At 47.2% G+C, this 18,240-nt stretch overlaps 1 long non-coding RNA gene across 1 annotated transcript; it reads left to right on the forward strand.

Annotated features, from left to right (window-relative positions):
• The first annotated feature begins 2,661 nt into the window (after nucleotides 1-2,661).
• On the forward strand, nucleotides 2,662-16,701 carry LOC117802663. The gene is made up of 6 exons (XR_004626067.1): nucleotides 2,662-3,545; nucleotides 4,357-4,477; nucleotides 4,625-5,194; nucleotides 9,097-9,267; nucleotides 9,870-9,970; nucleotides 15,369-16,701. It is a non-coding gene; the product is annotated as an uncharacterized LOC117802663 (long non-coding RNA).
• Nucleotides 16,702-18,240: the final 1,539 nt, after the last annotated feature.

Here is an 18,240-nt window from a genome sequence, read left to right on the forward strand (position 1 = left end):
TTCATTAATTCCAATACATGCCTTTTCATGCATGGACGGCATGCGTGAAATCTGGATCTTATTATCGATGGCATCTCTGAATCTCGATTATTGGCCGGGTGACAGGGCCAATGTAATGGCTGGTGAATGTTTGAACTTGTTCATAGGCATTTCTATTATTGTCCCTTCTGTCGAATCCGATGCACTGTTGCTAGTACCCAAGTTGAGTGGAGTTGCTGTTTGAACTGTTTTCAAAATGATCATCCGAGTTTCAGGATTGAAATGAAAAGTTAGAGTTGACAGGAAGGTTGGGAAGCGGAGCAGTGGGGTGTGAAGATGGTATTAGTAAAGCAGAGATCTGTATTTGGGGAGTCACTGAAAAGCAGCAACTTCATGCCTGGTATTAGGGGTAGATCACTGCAAATATTTGAAACTCTGATACCTTTTGTTACTGAGTTAGGTAAAACGACACTGCCCGTTTTTACATGTCCCACAAGAACGCACCCACACGAAGCCTCTTAGAATGGGTGGCAAGATCTTGGAAGAAAGCCGGAGCCAATAGTGGAGACACTTGTAAGAAATGTTTTATCATCAACACAGAGGACAATACTGTACAGAAAAATACGACCATTGATGCAGCATGGTTAGATTCTGAATGCAAAGATAATTTCCGGAATTTCTTAATTAATTTATTTTCTTTTTTCTGCATACGCAAAAGTGATATATAATAAAAGTCTATGTCCCAATAAGTCTAGAAAAAGCTTTTTCAGCAAGCATAAAATACAAATTGTAAGTGATGAGAAAGCATTGTTTCATAGACTAATTGGCATCTTTCTTAGTGGTACATAAATTAATGATGCATTTTACAATCGATGGCATCTTAGTATCAATGAAATAGCTGCTTTCCCATTTGAGTTCCCATTCCCTTGGGTATTAGAAATTAAATTTCCATCAGTTCAGCAACCCCCTTCTCCGTGACTACATTGCATTTCCTGGGGCCTTCCACTCAGCTACCGTTGAGACCGAGGACCGGGCATTTGCTGAGAGTGATTTTCCATCTGGGTTGGCTGCCACTGAGATGGCCATGTCTGATCCTGGATGTGAAACCACACGGATTGTTACTGGGTCCTTTCTGTTCTCATCTCAGGGCTCTTTCAGAGTGGCTGGATCTCTCTGCTGGTTCCGGAGGGCTTGGGGTACACGTCCCTGGATGCAGAGACTCTGAGCTGGGGAGGCCCTGGGCCCCAGGAGGGCTCTCTGGAACACAAGGGGTGTTTTCCCCCTGCACCTCCCATGGGGTGGCTGGGCGCTGGGTGGAGTTCACTGCTGCTGACTACTCTTAGGCGTGGGGGAGTCCAGCTTCTCTGCTCCCCATGTGGGAATGGGGAACCCCAGCACCTGCTTTGGCTGCTTCCCTGAGCCACCTTTCCACCCTGGCATCTTGCAGCCCCCCGGCTCTAGCTGGGGAAGGGGTACAGGCAGCTTCTGGCCTGTGTGGGCTTTGTGCTTTTTCCCTTCCCGTCCCCATACGTGGAGCAGAGGTGAGGTGGCGGGGCGGCAGGACCTACTGTCGGAGCCCCGCCTAACCTCCTCTCCTGCTCTCCCCGTCCTCCTGGGCAGGGCAACGCCTTCTAATCTGGAGGGTCGGCAAGCCTCTCTCCTACTTCATGTCCCCAATTGTTGCAGCGCCCCAGAGGTTTTGGGTTCTAAAACCCAAGCCAAGAGGAGACTCGTGGTTCTCCCGACCGTCCAAACAAGGGCCTTGGAGCACACAACAGACTAAATAAGAGAAGGATCTGGGGGAAAGAAACACAAGAAAATCTCATCGGTTAACTTGTAAAAATTATTACCGGATTGCCAGTTCTCGCTGTGGTTCTCTTTTCGCCTTGGTTTTAACGTGTTCATGTGGGTCCATTGCTCACATTGTTGATTTCTGCCCTGCGTCCTAGGAGCTCGGTGCCCCATTCCAACGATGCCTCCGATTTGTTTCTTTCTTTCTTTCTTTCTTTTTTTTTTTTTAAAGATTTTATTTATTTATTTGACAGAGATAGAGACAGCCAGCAAGAGAGGAACACAAGCAGGGGGAGTGGGAGAGGAAGAAGCAGGCTCATAGCGGAGGAGCCTGATGTGGGGCTCGATCCCATAATGCCGGCATCACGCCCTGAGCCAAAGGCAGACGCTTAACCGCTGTGCCACCCAGGCGCCCCTGATTTGTTGTTTCTAATGACCTCGGAAACCAGGGTGAAGGGACAGCCACTGTCTTCCTTCTCCTCCTCCTCCTCCAATTGTTATAAAGTTTATAACCTTCGTTTCATTCGAGAGAGTCGGTGTCCTGCAGATAAGTTAGAAGGAAGGAAAGAAAGTCATGCGGAACCTGGCTGTTCGAAGACGCCCACTGGTCAGTGACACTGTATTGTTCCTCCTTCAGCTTGGTTTTACTGCTTATGTAGCTTGTGTGTATTTTTACACAGCTGACCTCACATCAGACATAAAACCGTAGATCCTGTTTAGTTCATTCAACACGATGGCTGAGTCTTTTTCCTTACGTCATAAGGTCTTCAGAAACATGCAATGTAGCCGTTTATGCAACCCTAACCCTCGTGTTGAGCCGTTAGCCTATCCCCATCGTCATTATAAATAAACACCGTCACTGTGATGACATCTTTGTGCAGGAAAGTTTCCCCACAGCTCTGATGGCTTTCTTGAGCTAGACTCCCAGAGTTGGGGGTCACTTGTTAGACTACCATTTTTGGGACGAGGATTTCCCTAAGTGTCCTCTCTCCCCATTTCTCAGTTGGACCCACACCCATCTGCGGGTAGTGCATCCTATTTGCCTAGGAGTTTTCTACAAGCTGCTTTTCTTCCCCTCTCCCTCCTTAGCCTCCATGGCTCTTGATGGCTTTCTCTGGCATCATTACAACGCCTCGTCATTTAGCCACAGAAGGAGACGTACCGTACCTCCAAGTACAAGTCTGACTCAAACAGCTACTTCTGAAGTTTTATTGTTTTTCAACCGAAGCTGTTGACAGACAGCCCGTGGCATTAGAACGAGAGGATTATGTGGAATATAAAAGTGACTCTAAAAGTTACGCGGCGGATTTTGTTTCAAACAAACCCCTGGCGCGATAATGTAAAAAGCATTGTCCTCGCCAAGGAGCCACTCTAGGTGGTTGAACACTTCTTCTAGAAATGTGTCATCACTCAGGATGTTCTCAGGCCTCCTCTCTTGAAACTGCTGTCAGAGTCTTTTGAATAGCCTCAAGGAAGAAAAAAAAAGCTTAATGCTTTGAGGAAGAATTGGATCCCTTGAGCCCTTCAGTGGTATTCAGAGGAAAGTCCGAGTGGACGTGGGGTAGGTGAGCAGATGGGCAAGGTTAATGAAAGTAGAACACCCGATGTGCCGTTATCAAGCAATAAGGCGGATTGTTTGGGTGGCTAGTAAGTAGCACAGTATATGAAGACAATTCTCCAAGAGAAAAGAATTATATTTTAAGCCACAGCAGCATCCTTGGGACATACGGATCAGCCATGCTGTCACCAGGTGGAGGCACGATATATACTCCCAGGTGTGTGCGTTTGTATTTAACCTCAGCTCATTATTTACCAGTGATATCATTTCAATTAAAATATTTACATATTTTTTTTAAAAAGTCTGAGATCAAGAAGAAAAAAGAAAATGTATGTATTGAAATGCAAGGGCTTGATTAATTTTAACACTCCAGGGAGGACCCTGCCTCTTTTAAAACAATGCCATTTTATTCATTTAAAATAATACAGACTCATCCCAGAGAATTTGGAAAATCAGGAATTTCACATCTTAAAGATATTCCCTCATAATATCTGGAGGTAAATATACCTTAGACACAGACCCCCAGACAAAAGGTGCATGCTGAATGTTTCCTGGGGAGACTTCCCTGTAAGAAAGGGAGGGAGACACATGCAAAGGGAGAATTTGCCTCCAAATGGGGGTGTCACTGAGATGTGGCTCATCTGGGGGGGAGCCAGAGCAGGGTTGGTCTTCACAGGGATTCCAAATTAAGGTAAGTGGGCAAGCGTTTGTATCCCTTCATCAGCTAGTCATTGGCCCCCAGGAGGTCAGTGAGGGGGGCAGCTGTGGGCTATCAGCAGGGAAGGCCCAGCAGCTGGGGAGGGATCTGGACTCCAAAGAAGGGATTTGGGTGAAGACAGCGTTAGTGGCTACACTATGTCAACACTGGGATCCGCAGGGGACACACAGCCTCACGGTGGACTTTTCCACTTAACGTTCTTTGCCGAATTTCCCCTTTCATGGACTTCTTTTTGAAAACATTTTAAGTAGCTGCCTACTTTGTCGTGTGGAAATATCATTTATTTAACCAGTCTCTCTTTGTCGAACAGGTCATTTTTAACACATTTTCACTGTGACCGACAATGTTGTGATGAACACATCCATGTCTCTGTGATGTACACAGCCGTGGTAAAAAAGCCTACGGATAATTGACTGCTTCTTACTGACCAGGTCAGGCTACTCTTTTTCTTGCTTTCCTTGCGGGGTTTTTATAAAAAATAAACGAGCAAATGTATATAAAGATATTACATGTAATAACTTGCTTTGTCCACGTCGCACCTCTGTGATGCAGAGACGGTCATCATCTCCATTTTGCAGGTGAGGAAGCCAAGGCACAGAGAGGTTGAGGACTTCTTGCAAAGTTGCCCAGCGGAGACTACAGACAGTATGAATCCAGAGGTTGAACAACAGCCATACACTGTACTACTTCTCTTAACCTGTGTTATTTTGGCGATTTTCCTAAGCTCACATCCCTAGAAGGAAACTCCCAAGGTCAAAGGGCTTGATTTATTTTAAAGCTCATGATGAGAATTGCCAGGTTATTTTCCAGAATCAGTGTGTACTTCCACCGGCAGAGAGTACAAGGGTTTATTTCACCGGAGTCCAAGTCTTTAAAACCATGATACGGAACCAGTAATCTGTCTCTTTGTCTTCCATCATGTGTCACGAACATCGGTTGCTCTTAAGCAGAAGGCTTTCTTTTTTGTTTTTGGTTTTTTTTTTAATTAACAGCACGATTATCTCCGGATCATCTTGTAAGTGTTGACTGAACTGTGCCACCTCATTTCGAAGAAGAATTTTTCGTTTGTGGAATGAATGCGTGAATGAGGGCAGGGAGGTTGAGCTTGCACCTGCCACTCCGTGTTGGGAGCTGTGTGAGTGGAGCAGGTGAGTGAAAACCTTGAGGAATAAAGTCCTCCCCAAAATAGGGGCGTGGTTTTCGACAACTGAAAGGCTTTCCAAAAATCCTTCACTAGGGTCTTTCTTAGTCTCTGTTGAATTGCCTACTTTATAAACACTGAACACCCTTTACCAGCTGGACTCTATCATGGGCTTGGAAACATCAAGTTTGAAGGCTGGAAAAAAACTTTGGGGTCATCTAGCCCCACCCCTTATTTCAAGGAGGAGGAGCACGCACCAGCCCCCTGGGGACATTTCCCTCTTCCGCGGGTAGGGCTGTGGGAGCCGGGGTTCAGTCATCTTTCATTCATGGTCAGAAGAGCCCTTCAGAAATGTCTTAGATGTCACCAGAGTCATTTTGCATTATTTTAGCAGTGACTTAGACTGAGCTCAACTTCAAATACCTTGCCATGTAGTTTATGTCTGAGTTCTGAATGATTTCTTTGGAAAACCGAGAAGTTTTTCCCTCAGTATTTTGACCTTTGGCACTGTATCGAACCTCTCCAAGTTCATTTCCCGACCATCTCCTCTCCCACCTCGGTCCTTGTGAGGCTTAAATGAGCCAAAGGCTGTAAAATTCTTCATAAAATACTTCCGCAGAGTGAGCACTCAGTAAATATTGGCTCCCACTCCCTCTCTATCCCCATGTCCCCCGTGCTGGCTTCTCCCTGGAATGATGGGTAATCGTGGGACCTTCCTGAGCCCCAGGATCCTCATCGAAAGAAAATGCAGATTATGTTTTACTCTGTATTCACTGCACAGGGTTTTAGTGGGGATCAAACGAGGAGGCGTGTGAAGCAGCCAGCCCAGCACATGGCAGGGCAGACCGTCAGTAAAGTTGTGATTACCTCAATGCCTGTTACGACGCGTTAATGTTAGTAGGCTCGTGGGTCGGTTGCTTAATGGGATGGACTGTCTACCGTAATGGACCCTGTGCATTTCATTATTTTTCGGTCTTGCTGTATTTAGATAAAGGGTGGAATCTGTGTAGAATCTCCATAGAAAGAGTCTAATATTTAGATTTTTAGGGAGTAAGTGTTCATTTCAGCCCAGCTATCTTCAACTTCTGTGTTTTTCTCATCTCTTTATTTCTTCATTCCCATCCTCACACTCTTCCTCTTTTCTTTTTTTTTTCTCTTGATGATATCTGAAGTATGCTTTTCCCGATGATTCAGTATGAGGGATGACTTGTGATGAGCAGTTGAAATGACTGTCACCACACCATGTGGTCTGTCAGTTGCTAAGTCTGATGGATTGGTCCCCCCCGGCCTCTGGCAGGCCTGTAGCAGTGCCGACCGCTCGCTTCCCCAGGCCTTAGGGACTCAACTTCCTCCTTTCTTCCTGTTTTGCCTGTCCTCCAATCCCTCAGGGGTTCTTCCTCTTCCTCCGCCTGCCACAGAAGTTCTGAAGTTCCCTTGAGTTTTACATGCAACCGTCTTCTTTACTCATGTCCCACTTTTTTCCCAAGCGATCTTTATTGTATTGAATCCCAAATTTGTGCATCTGACCGAGACTGCTCAGCAGTGTCCCTGGTTGGACACCTCCTCTCGGGTATGCTTCTGGCAAGTCAAGCTCAATGTGTAGAGAACAGAACCCATCATCCTTTCCCCCCAAACCGGCTCCAACTCCAATTCTTAACCACCATGCGACAATGGTCAGTCCAGGTGGCACTGTAGAGTGAATAAATTAAATATTTTCCCCTTTCTGAGTGAAATCTCTCTCACTTTTCAAATGTCACCTTCCCTGTGAAGACTTTGATTCAACCCATCATTCTCTATGTGCATTCCTAGAGCATTGATTTTATTCTATTGCTAGGCTCTGTTTATGTTTCTTTTCCTCTGGACCAGGTAGAAGTCAGTAAACTTTTTTGGTAAAGGGCCAGAGACTAAATACTTTAGGTTTTGTGGGCCATATGATCTCTGCTATAACTACTCAACTCTGCAGTTATGGTGTGAAATTGGCCATAAACAAAATATCAACGAATTGAGTGAGTGTGGCTGTGTTTCAATAAAACTTTGTTTACCAAAGCAAGCAGCGTGGGCTGGATTTGACCCGTGAGCCACAGCTTGCTGCCTGTGTTCTTGACTTCGAATACTTAAAGGGCTGCTTCCTAAGAATTTAAAGTTTAGAGATCCTTTCACCAGCCAGAATCTATAAGAGGCCCGAAGATCCAAAGTCAGGTAGGACTCAGTCCCTGACCTTGAGGAGTTCACATGGTGTAATGGGGCTGCCGTCACAAACAAAGTCCCACCAACTGAGAGCTTTATTGTCTCATCATTTTGGAGGCGAGAAGTCCAAAATCAAGGTGCTGGCGGGGCTGGCTCCTTCAGATCACTGGAGGAGAATCTGTTCCATGCCTCCCTGTAGCCTCCGGTGCTTTGCTGGAGGTCTTCAGTGGTCCCTGGTTTGTAGATGCGCCCCTCCGACCCCCCACCGTCACGTGGCATTCTCCCTGCCTCTCTCACATTATCTTCCTTCTGTTGAAGTCTGCCTCTTGGTACTGGGGGTTAGTTCTTGCACATATCATCTTTGGAGGACACAGTTCTGAGCCACCACAAGGTGTATGTATTTCCCGTGTGTATGCCAAGGGCACCGAGGTGAAGGAGAGTCACCGTGTGGATGGTGGGAGAGGAAGAGAGACAGGGCACACAGAAACCCAGTGCATTTGGCCGGAAGGCTGACTCATGTTTTGCTCGACTGGAGCAAAAGGAAAGAGAAATCCAGGCTGAAGAGCTTGAGCAGACAAGCAAGGGCAGGACTGGAAGGAGCTCCCGCTGAGTACTTAGCCTGGTGCAGCTCCACAGCGGTGAGGCAGGCGGACGGGGCTCATGCGGACGCCCGGAGGAGAAGCTGGAGCAGTCCTCACCGCGTGCAACTTTGGACCATGTTTGCCGAGTGAAGGAACTAACGAAGTCCCAGTGAATGATCGTGGCCCATTGGCAGCTAGGAACGCCTTCTTCTTCCAGGTCAGGGGGCTCGCCTGGCGCTCCAAGAGCTAGCTGGCATCTGGGCTGATACCCTGAAGCTCCTCCTTTCACCGACGTTGGCTGGGTTCGCAGCTCACTTTTGTGCCTGTGTGTGTGCTAGAAGGACTGAAAGATGATCCAGCGGGAGGTCTAACTCCTAAGGCAATTTTCTCCGACAGAAATAGGCAGCGTGTTTACGGCTCAGTAATAAAAGTGGCTGGCATTTGTGGGCTGTTTACCCAGCACCGGGCATTGTTCTAAGCATTCTATAGGAACGCCTTTAATCCGACGTGCCTCCATGAGTTGCTGTGATCTCCAATACGACATGAAGCAACTGAGGCTCAGGGGGATGGCCTGGCCCGCAGCCCCTCGGCAGTCCCACCTCGTGCTCCGCGCCATCTCCCGCCTTCTCTGTCTGGAGCCCATCTTGGATCCTTCAACCTGCTTCTGTTGGCCTCCACTCTCCATCAATTGATGGCTGGCATTCTGGCTCTCACTTCCTCTTCCCCCCCTCCTCTCATGCTTCTGCACCCCCGACACACACGCTTTTGGGGCCCCTCCTTCACTCTCTCTACGTTGGTTTTCTGGGCTTGGCTACAGATGCTGTGAGCTGTCGAAGCTCACTGTAAAGGACTCTTCATTTTTCTCAACAGCACCCCAATGCTTACCAGATGCACATAAAATTACAGCTCACCCACGCCTTTTTGGGGGGCAGCCGGAGGATGTGCAACGGGTTCCATGTTCAAGTACAAAACTGTGCAAGGCACTGGAGCCACGCTTAGTCCATTAAAGAGGATTCCAGACGTGCTCAGAATAATCAACTTTTAGAACAGAGTGTACGAAACGCTCCCGGAACTTGGGCTAGGAGCCGAATTTTCTGGATTACTGTTACTCTGACATTTTGCCCTTGTCTGACTTTACTAGGACACATCGTTCGGGACTGAAGACTGAACACAGCTTCCTAAACGCACGACTTCGGATTCTGTCCACCCTGGGAATGGCTTTAGAGCCAGCTCGCGGCAAACGCCCAGCAGCGGCTCGCTGGAGGAAAGGCCGTGAACTTTGTACTGAGGGGAGCTTTGGAATTTTAGAGGAGTGAGTGTGGAGAGGAATTCTGGGGCGGTTGTGGGCGGGAGGAGCGGTGGACAATGGGGCTATTTTCACAGTCATTGCACTAGATTAACTTAGCTTTTTCCTATAAAGTGTCCTTGAGGTGCCCCAGTGCTCCTTTCGGGTAACTTTCTTGGATAGAAGATAAACAGAGGGCTTTTGGCTCCTGACCACTACTGTACCTACAGAAAGCAGCTTTTTAGAACCTGCAAACTGCTTCTGTGTGCATGAGTGTGCGTGTTTGGCAGGAATTTTCTGGAGCGGCATGAAGCACCACTTTTGAATCCCATGGATGCTGCTTGTTCTGCAGAATGGAAAATGTTCTATTTTTGGCCACAAGAATATTTCTGAGGGAGAAAAAAAAGTTAAACAAAGCAGGGCAACAAGTTCATGGGTGTAGTTTTGCGAGTCTGAAGACCTTTTAAGAGTTTAATGTGCTTGGGGAGAGCAGCGGCCCCTTGGATCACTTGGAGTGGTGCTAAGAGGGAACGTTCACCGCGGATTCCCGGGGTCCGACGTGAGGTCTCTGGGCGGGGGCAGCCTGGGCAGGTGGGCCGTGGGGGCTGCAGCTCGGCCTTTCATTGCAGGCGGGTTGGCTGCTGCGGAGAAAAATGCCTTCTGCACCGGAAAGAGAGCACACTCTGAGCCAGGCGTCCTTCGCCCACCCCAAACCTATCTTGATCTTAAGGTAATCTTCTCCCCCAAAGCAAGGTGGCCCTGCTGGCACCCCCTGCCTCAGTGCTACATTTGGCTGCAAGCCTTTGAGGGAAAGGCCGTCCAGGGTCAGACTTCTGGCAGAGTCTGATCTCAGGGCCAGTCTGCGGGGCCAGCGACATGGTGAGCTCAACCTATTTTGGCCCTTCCCTCCACCAGACACCTTTCCAGGAAACAGCTCTGTGCTGCCGTGAGCTCGAGGCTGCTGCCTGATACCCTTGATATGAAAAACAAGAATGCAGACAAGCATGCAGCTCTGGGGGGGCAACCAGCCGCTCTTGGGGAGCCTGGCCCGTCGAAGCATCTTTTCTCGGGAGGCGGGAGCCGAGCCAGCGTGGCCCAGGGGCCCATGGGAGCATCTTGAAGGGGACGGGGCGTGTTTTGCAGACGTGATGGGGGTGCCTGGGAGGAGCCCTCAGGGCCATGGCAATGGAGCTGGGCTGTGGCTCTGGTTGAGAAATGCAGGCGGGCTCGGAGGGAGCTCTGTAATCGGATTCCCTGAGCAAACAGGGCGGGGTTCTGGGAAGGGGCCTGGGACCTTCCCTCCCTATCCCGCTGTCGAAATCCTTTTGAACTCCTGCCGTCTGCTTCAAACCCAGCCCTCTGGTGCAGATGCGGCTGTGTGTCTGGGTACCATTTGACCCTCGGTGGAGGGAAGGGAGGGCTGTTGTCCTCTCATGAAGAGAGTCCCCGCCTTTCAGGGATGAAATGAAGCACTGGCCAGGGGCACCTGCTATCGTTACTCTTCCTTGAAGCTGAGCACTCCCGAGGAGCCCCGCTCTTGAAAGCAGCTCTGAGGCGATGCCTGTGAGCTTGCGAAGTCCTCTTCTTGGCTACCGTCTTTAGCGATATCTGTTCAAGATCGACGAACTTGCATCTCACCGGGTCAGGAAAATTTGCAGATGCTGCAGGGCACCCTTAGTCGGAGCCAGCTGGATTTCTCCTGCTTTTACACCCATTCATTCAACATAGATGTACCAGGTGCCCGGTGTGCACCGGGCAGAGGGTGAACACGAGAGACAGTCTCTGCTGAGGTGGGGCTTGTAGTTGGTGGGGGGGACAGACAACACATACACATAGTGGCATCCTGGCAGTGCTCGGCAGAAAAAGAACAGGGTCCTGAGACACGGAATCATGGTAGGTGTGCTTTAGAAAGGATGGGGAGGGATGACCATTGTGGGAGGGTGAAATTTAAGTTCAAATCAAAGGAAGAAGCCAGTCGTGTGAAGAAAGGGGGAGATGGATGAGATTTTCTGGCAGAAGGAGCAGCAAGTACAAAGGCCCTGAGGTGGGAAGGATGAGCATGTCTGAAGAAGCTCACAACACCAGGGGTGAGCTGGGGGCAAATCAAGGGAGGCTGGGAAAGCCTTGAGATGAACTGGGGGACTCAGCCATTGGGCTGGATCATGGAGCACCTTGTAGGCCAGAAAAGGAGCTTCCATTATATCCTCGCAGTGTTGGAAAGCTTCTGGAGAGCTTGAAGCAGGGGCGTGACGTGATCTTTCTTCAGTTTTGAAAGAACATCAGCTGCTGTGAGGTGAATGGATGGGGACATCCCCCTGATGTCCACACCACAGGTGACAGGGGCTTCCCCTGGGGAGTGACAGCAGCTCCTTCCTATCTGCGGCCATTCCAATATCCTTCCGTGTCTTGCCTTCCCCACCACTGTTTTCTGAGGAGAAAGCTGGCTTTCCTTTATCACGAGTGCCTCATGTGGGGCTGGTGGTTGAGACTTCTACCCAGTTCTTTAAAGTCAACCACATCCCACTTGGTTACCTCAGGAAGCCAGCAAAGGACACAGGGATGTCCTTGGATGTCATCCCCATCTGACAGGTAACAGAGAGCTTCCAGAGGTTCTAGGAAGTTCCCAGCAGGGCCAGGTTCTTGCCTTCCCAGCCCAAGGCTCTCTGCTTCTCCATGCACCCTACTCCATTGACCTTTTGGTTTTTTGTTGTCACTCCGTCTTACACATTGTGTTAGAAATAATTTTTGAAAGGATGCAATTTTGACTTTCAGAGAAATGTAAAAGAACATGGCCAAAACAAAAACAGACACATAGACCAATGGAACAGAATAGAGAACCCAGAAATGGACCCTCGGCTCTTTGGGCAACTAATCTGATAAAGCAGGAAAAAACATCCGGTGGAAAAAAGACAGTCTCTTCAATAAATGGTGCCGGGAAAACTGGACAGCTACAAGCAAAAGAATGAAACTTGACCATTCTCTCACACCACACACAAAGAGAAACTCCAAATGGATGAAAGACCTCGATGTGAGACAGGAATCCATCAAAATCCTAGAGGAGAACATAGGCAGCAACCTCTACGACATCAGCCAAAGCAACCTTTCTCATGACACATCTCCAAAGGCAAGAGAAACAAAAGATAAAATGAACTTGTGGGACTTCATCAAGATAAAAAGCTTCTGCACAGCCAAGGAAACAGTCAAAAAAACTAAGAGGCAGCCCACGGAATGGGAGAATATATTTGCAAATGGCACTACAGATGAAAGACTGGTATCCAAGATCTACAAAGAACTTCTCAAACTCAATACACGAGAAACAAATAAACAAATCATAAAATGGGCAGAAGATATGAACAGACACTTTTCCAATGAAGACATACAAATGGCTAACAGACACATGAAAAAATGTTCAAAATCATTAGCCATCAGGGAAATTCAAATCAAAACCACACTGAGATACCACCTTACGCCAGTTAGAATGGCAAAGATAGACAAGGCAAGAAACAACAATTGCTGGAGAGGATGTGGAGAAAGGGGATCCCTCCTACATTGTTGGTAGGAATGCAAGTTGGTACAGACACCCTGGAAAACAGTGTGGAGGTCCCTTAAAAAGTTAAAAATTGAACTACCCTATGACCCAGCCATTGCACTACTGGGTGTTTACCCCAAAGATACAGACGTAGTAAAGAGAAGGGCCATATGCACCCCAATGTTCATAGCTGCATTGTCCACAATAGCCAAATCATGGAAGGAGCCGAGATGCCCTTCAACAGATGACTGGATTAAGAAGTTGTGGTCCATATATACAATGGAATATTACTCAGCTATCAGAAAGAACGAGTTCTCAACATTTGCTGCAACATGGACGGCACTGGAGGAGATAATGCTAAGTGAAATAAGTCAAACAGAGAAAGACAATTATCACATGATTTCTCTCATCTATGGAACATAAGAGCTAGGATGATCGGTAGGAGAAGAAAGGGATAAAGAAAGGGGGGGGTAATCAGAAGGGGGAATGAAGCATGAGAGACTATGTACCCTGAGAAACAAACTGAGGGCTTCAGAGGGGAGGGGGGTGGGGGAACGGGATAGACCGGTGATGGGTAGTAAGGAGGGCACGTATTGCATGGTTCACTGGGTGTTATACGCAACTAATGAATCATCGAACTTTACATCAAAAACCAGGGATGTACTGTATGGTGACTAACATAATATAATAAAAAAAATAAAAAAAAATCACACACACACAAAAAAAGAACATGGCCAACGATTTTATTTTACTCACTAATTAATGAAGGAACCGTGTTACAGCCCATTCAAAAACTATCTAAGAAATGAGGGTCTTTTTAGGCAATTTAATAAAGAAATGTAAGGATAAGATCACTGAGTTATATATAAACTGGTTAATGTCCAACAGGCCATAAACCTTAGGGTTATCTGTTCCACTGGGCAGAAATTATTTGCATCCCTTCCAGACATAAATTCGTAAGACAACAGGTAACTTCACTAAGTTGGGGGCCTTCATAGAAACAAGAATGAGCTAAGTGTATTCCACTAGAAAAGGGGCCCTGGGTGGCCTTGGGAAGATAGACAAGCTCTCCTTGCCCCCTTTTCTGCTTTATTTCTTAGTTTTAGCTATTTTTTCCAAGATTTTATTTATTCATTTATTTTAGTGAGTGAGAGAGATTGAGTGCACAAGCAGGGGGAGGGGCAGAGGGAGAGAATCTCAAGCAGACTCCCTGCTTAGCGTGGAGCCCGACCTGGGGCTCAATCCCAGGACCCCGAGATCACAACCTGAGCTGAAACCAAGAGTTGGATGCTCAACCGTCAGAGCCATCCAGATGCCCCAAGTTTTGGCTATTTTTATGACACTGTCTCTTAGAGCAGTGATCGCAAAGTACAATGACTGTTAGGAAGTTCATGGAAAGCCAAGGGAGGGAGAGCAAAATGAGTAAGGCCTGGAACTGTCACAAAGCAACCCTACCAGCCTCAGAACGAGTTGGGATCCAGTCATGTATCAGACACCCATTGAGGCCTGACCACCGTTGTGCAGAAGTCTGTGCGAGCCTATGGGAGCATAGCGTTTCATACGGAACAGCCCCTGCCCTGTGGACCTCACGGTCTAGACAGGGAGACGGACACGCAAATGGGTACATTCATCCTGGTCGGGACCGGGCAGAGGTGTGGGGGCTGTGCAGGCCCCGGCGGGTGGGGGACGCTCAGGGACACTTCCCAGAGAAGGTGCATTTGAGCTGGGTCTTGAAGGGTGGGAAAGGGTTGCCAGGTTGAGAAGCGCGGGGGGAAGGGAGAGCCATTCAGGCCGGGTGTCGGCCGCTGACCAGATACACGGCCGGGATGTGCATAGAGCCTCCTCTTTTTGGTTATGGCAGATTTAAATTTTTCTCCTCAATCTCTCACTGCTAGTTCCAGAATTCTAAGGGCAGGGAGGAGGGTGGTGGAAAAGGGAAGAAGAAGTTGGAGTCTCTTGGGCAAGCTTGCCAAATTTTCTTTAAATATTAGGTCAAATTCTCTATAAAAACCTTATTTAGAACTTTTTGAAAGACTTTGAAGTCCCAGAGAAGCAGGAAGTTAATTAGAGAGGCTTTGATATTTTAGGGTATGTTTTAACAGCTGCCGAGGACAGTTTAAACTAAGAACTTATGTGGTTTGGGATGCGTCTGTGATACTCAGCTCCGGTCAGAGTGAAATATCGCTGCGTCGGAGAGCGACAGCAGTTGGCTTTAAATTTAGAAAGAGTTCAAGCCAAAATGTTCTCTCAAACCCAAGAGAGGAACTTCTAAAGAGGAAGACTGCTCCAAGAGAATGTGTTTGGGGGTAAAAGATGAATTGGGTAGGGAACAAATTATCCTAACTGGGTTCTTGGAAGCACACAGGGCATGTCCATTTCTGAAGAATTCCCTGCAGGTGGATTGAACCAAGGTTGGGTGTTGGCAGCTGCCATTTGTAAATGGGTCCCAACGGGGTGGATTAGCCTCTGTAAGGAGCACCTGAGTAGCACAAGGGGTGTCCAACCCATCTGCATTTTCTGGAGACTGTCATTGTGTTTGAATTAACACTTAATTTGTTTCCCTGGTCAACACCCTGGGCCTTCTTAATTATTTCCTCAGATCCTGCCCCTGATCGGATCTTCTCCAAACTGGAGAAAGAGAACATTGAGGAATCCTCCAAAGGGAAATCCTCTGAAGGGCAATAGGAGTTGCCTGTGGAGAGGATTTCTAGAGACTGTGGGAAGACGATGTGCGGCTGCTGGTGACGACCGTGGAGGTGGTGCTGGTGGCTGAGGTGGTGGTGACGAGGAGGAGGCTGCTAGCGGACACGTGGAGAGCTGACTGGCTGAGCATCGGACACCCGTTCTCAAGCAGCAAGATTCTTACTCTCACTTCACAGAGGGAGTAAAATGGCCCCTTCATCCATTCAGCCACTGAGACTTTGGCTTCTATCAAATCCCCCACTTTCTAGCAATTTGTACCATAGTGCTGCTATCTTATAAATTTTCTCATACCCCAAAATTGACTGAAAACATAAAAATGCTTTGTGGAGAAGTACTTTTGGTAATGGGCCAACCACTGGCTGACAGATGATTGTATCATCCCATTCAAGAGACCAGTTTATCTTCCGAAGATATTCCCTTGGTCATGTTGAGCGAAGCTTCCAAGGACTGTCCATTCTCCACAGGATAGAGGCCAAATTCCTCTGCCTCGACCTCACACACTAGGTCACTCTGTGTGTCCCTCTTGGGTTTGGGGCCTCACCGAGCCCCTGCTTGCTGCTGCACTTGGGGACTGTCTTGTGAAGGCTGTTGTTTATTCCTTTAAAAAAGTGCCACCACCACATCTTTTCTGGAGAAAAGCTTGGGTTTATTACTACAACACAATGAACTAAAGACTGCACCAGACCTCATTTTGGCAACACACCCACTTACACACTGAATGGATTGAGAAAGGACTGGCAGAGATCCTGGCACAAAGATAACCCGTTTTTTAGAAGTTCCATTTCTGGGAGTAGTAGCTCCGTGAAGAAGTTGAGGATGGTTAGCTCTGTTGAAGGGACGGCATTTGTACGTGAGGAAACTTGCTAAAACGTCCATCCGGAGACAAGTCTTCTACTGTAGTCAACTTTTCTTGATAAATGACTGCCCTCAAACTTAGAACTTTTTTTGTAATATATACCTATCTTTATATATATATATATATTCATGTATTATTACATACTACGTATCTAAAAATATCTCTCTGTATTTTACCTCTCTATACAGGTACACAAGTGAGTGGGTGGGCTGCGAAGCTCAGTGGGGGAAGGGGGTTACAGGAGATGCATAAGGAGAGTTGAGGTAGAAAACATGAAGGAAGTAATGTCTTCTCGTATAGAACAGGCACTCACCTTACAGGGGATAAGGCTAAGACGAGGTGTTCTAGAGCTCAGCGTTGGCCACAATCAGGAGGTAAGAGATAACAAAAATAAGAGGTGTGTCAGCTTCCCTTTGTCCAGAACTTGCTGGTGTCCTACCTAGTTCTCAGAGAGCCATTAGTACTGACCCTCTGTGGGATATTCTCTGGGATCTGCGTCTCCTCGATAGTCCTGCTTGTGACACACTCCCACTTCTCTGTCTTCTCTACAGAGACAGGTTTTTCTCTAGGTATTTGCTGCAGAAATTGGGGTGGATAATTCTAAGTTTCACACGTTGTCTGGGGAAGATCGAGCTTGTTCTTTCTTTTGGATTTAGGTTTGGCTTTCTCCTGTGTTTATTGGGCCTTGAAGCACCACCAATAACCTACGATGGGTCGTACTGACAAAGAAAAGCAGTCTGAATTCTGGGCCCTGCAGTGAGCACCCCGGAGTTCAGAGCTGATTCCAAGTCTCTTGCTCGAGAGCTCACACCGGCAGTTACATGTTAGCAATCAGCTCATGGGATGACCTGGGTCGAGGGCCGCTGTTGTGTTTCCCAAAAGCTAAAAAGAACAGGCTCTTGAGCATACAGAAGGATGCTCCGCCTTTCCCAGCCCAAAGATTTCGTGTAAGAGTTCTAGTGTTTCCAAATTTCCAACAGATCTCAATCTTTGGTATTCAGGGATGAGAAATCAGAGCTCCTAGAAATTCTTAGGAATTCCCCAAACCCTAAGTTATTCTTCGAATATTTCAACGTTCTTCATATTCTTATTATGATGTTGTCTAAGAAAGTATATTTAATAAATAAGAAGCATTAGATTTAGAGGATTTGCAAGGAGCTGTAGCTTATAGCAAATATTCAAATGTTTGAAAACGTCAGCAAACATTGGGCAGTATTTGAATAGAGTAACATTGGCTCCCCAAGCAAGGTTAACAGCATGACACAGAATCTCATGTTGGAACTCCAATTTAAGAACTCATTTCACTTCTGAAATGTTTTATTTTTTGATGTACTGCTCATAGGATTTTTATAAGTATTTATGCACATAAATTTATTAATGTTACTCTTTTCCCCCAAACTATCCACCACTGACAGCAAATGGGACCACGGACACACACTGAAAACATGGCAACCTCAAAACATGGCAACAGCTACAAGCAAGGTCAACTGATTGGGTTGGGTCAGCTTCCCCCTCACATGTCCCGCCCCAGGTCCCTGAGATGTTGGCTTTAACCCTTAGTCGCATGTGTTGGCCATTCTGTTCTTAATTCCTGCTTGATGTCAGTGCATTCTCTCAATCAGTAGTGTCTCCATGTCGATTGCTAGGTTTTAGTTCTCTCATAGTGATTATAATACTTTCCCCCTTTTGCTCAATTTCTTGACCAATTTTTCTTGGAATTTGGGATTCAGAAAAAACGTGTAATAATTTCTAGGGATATGCTGGGAGGGAATTCCCTCATGGAAACACTAAAGTATTCCAACATTAGTTTCTGTGTTCTGTCCATTTCCTTATTACATATCCAGTCTTGGAAAGGATCCCTCTTTCTGGGAGTGATCCAGGACACCACCGTGGAGATTGAAGAGCTGTCAAC

Source organism: Ailuropoda melanoleuca, chromosome 6, assembly GCF_002007445.2.
Source record: "Ailuropoda melanoleuca isolate Jingjing chromosome 6, ASM200744v2, whole genome shotgun sequence".
In the NCBI taxonomy this organism is placed as follows: domain Eukaryota; kingdom Metazoa; phylum Chordata; class Mammalia; order Carnivora; family Ursidae; genus Ailuropoda; species Ailuropoda melanoleuca.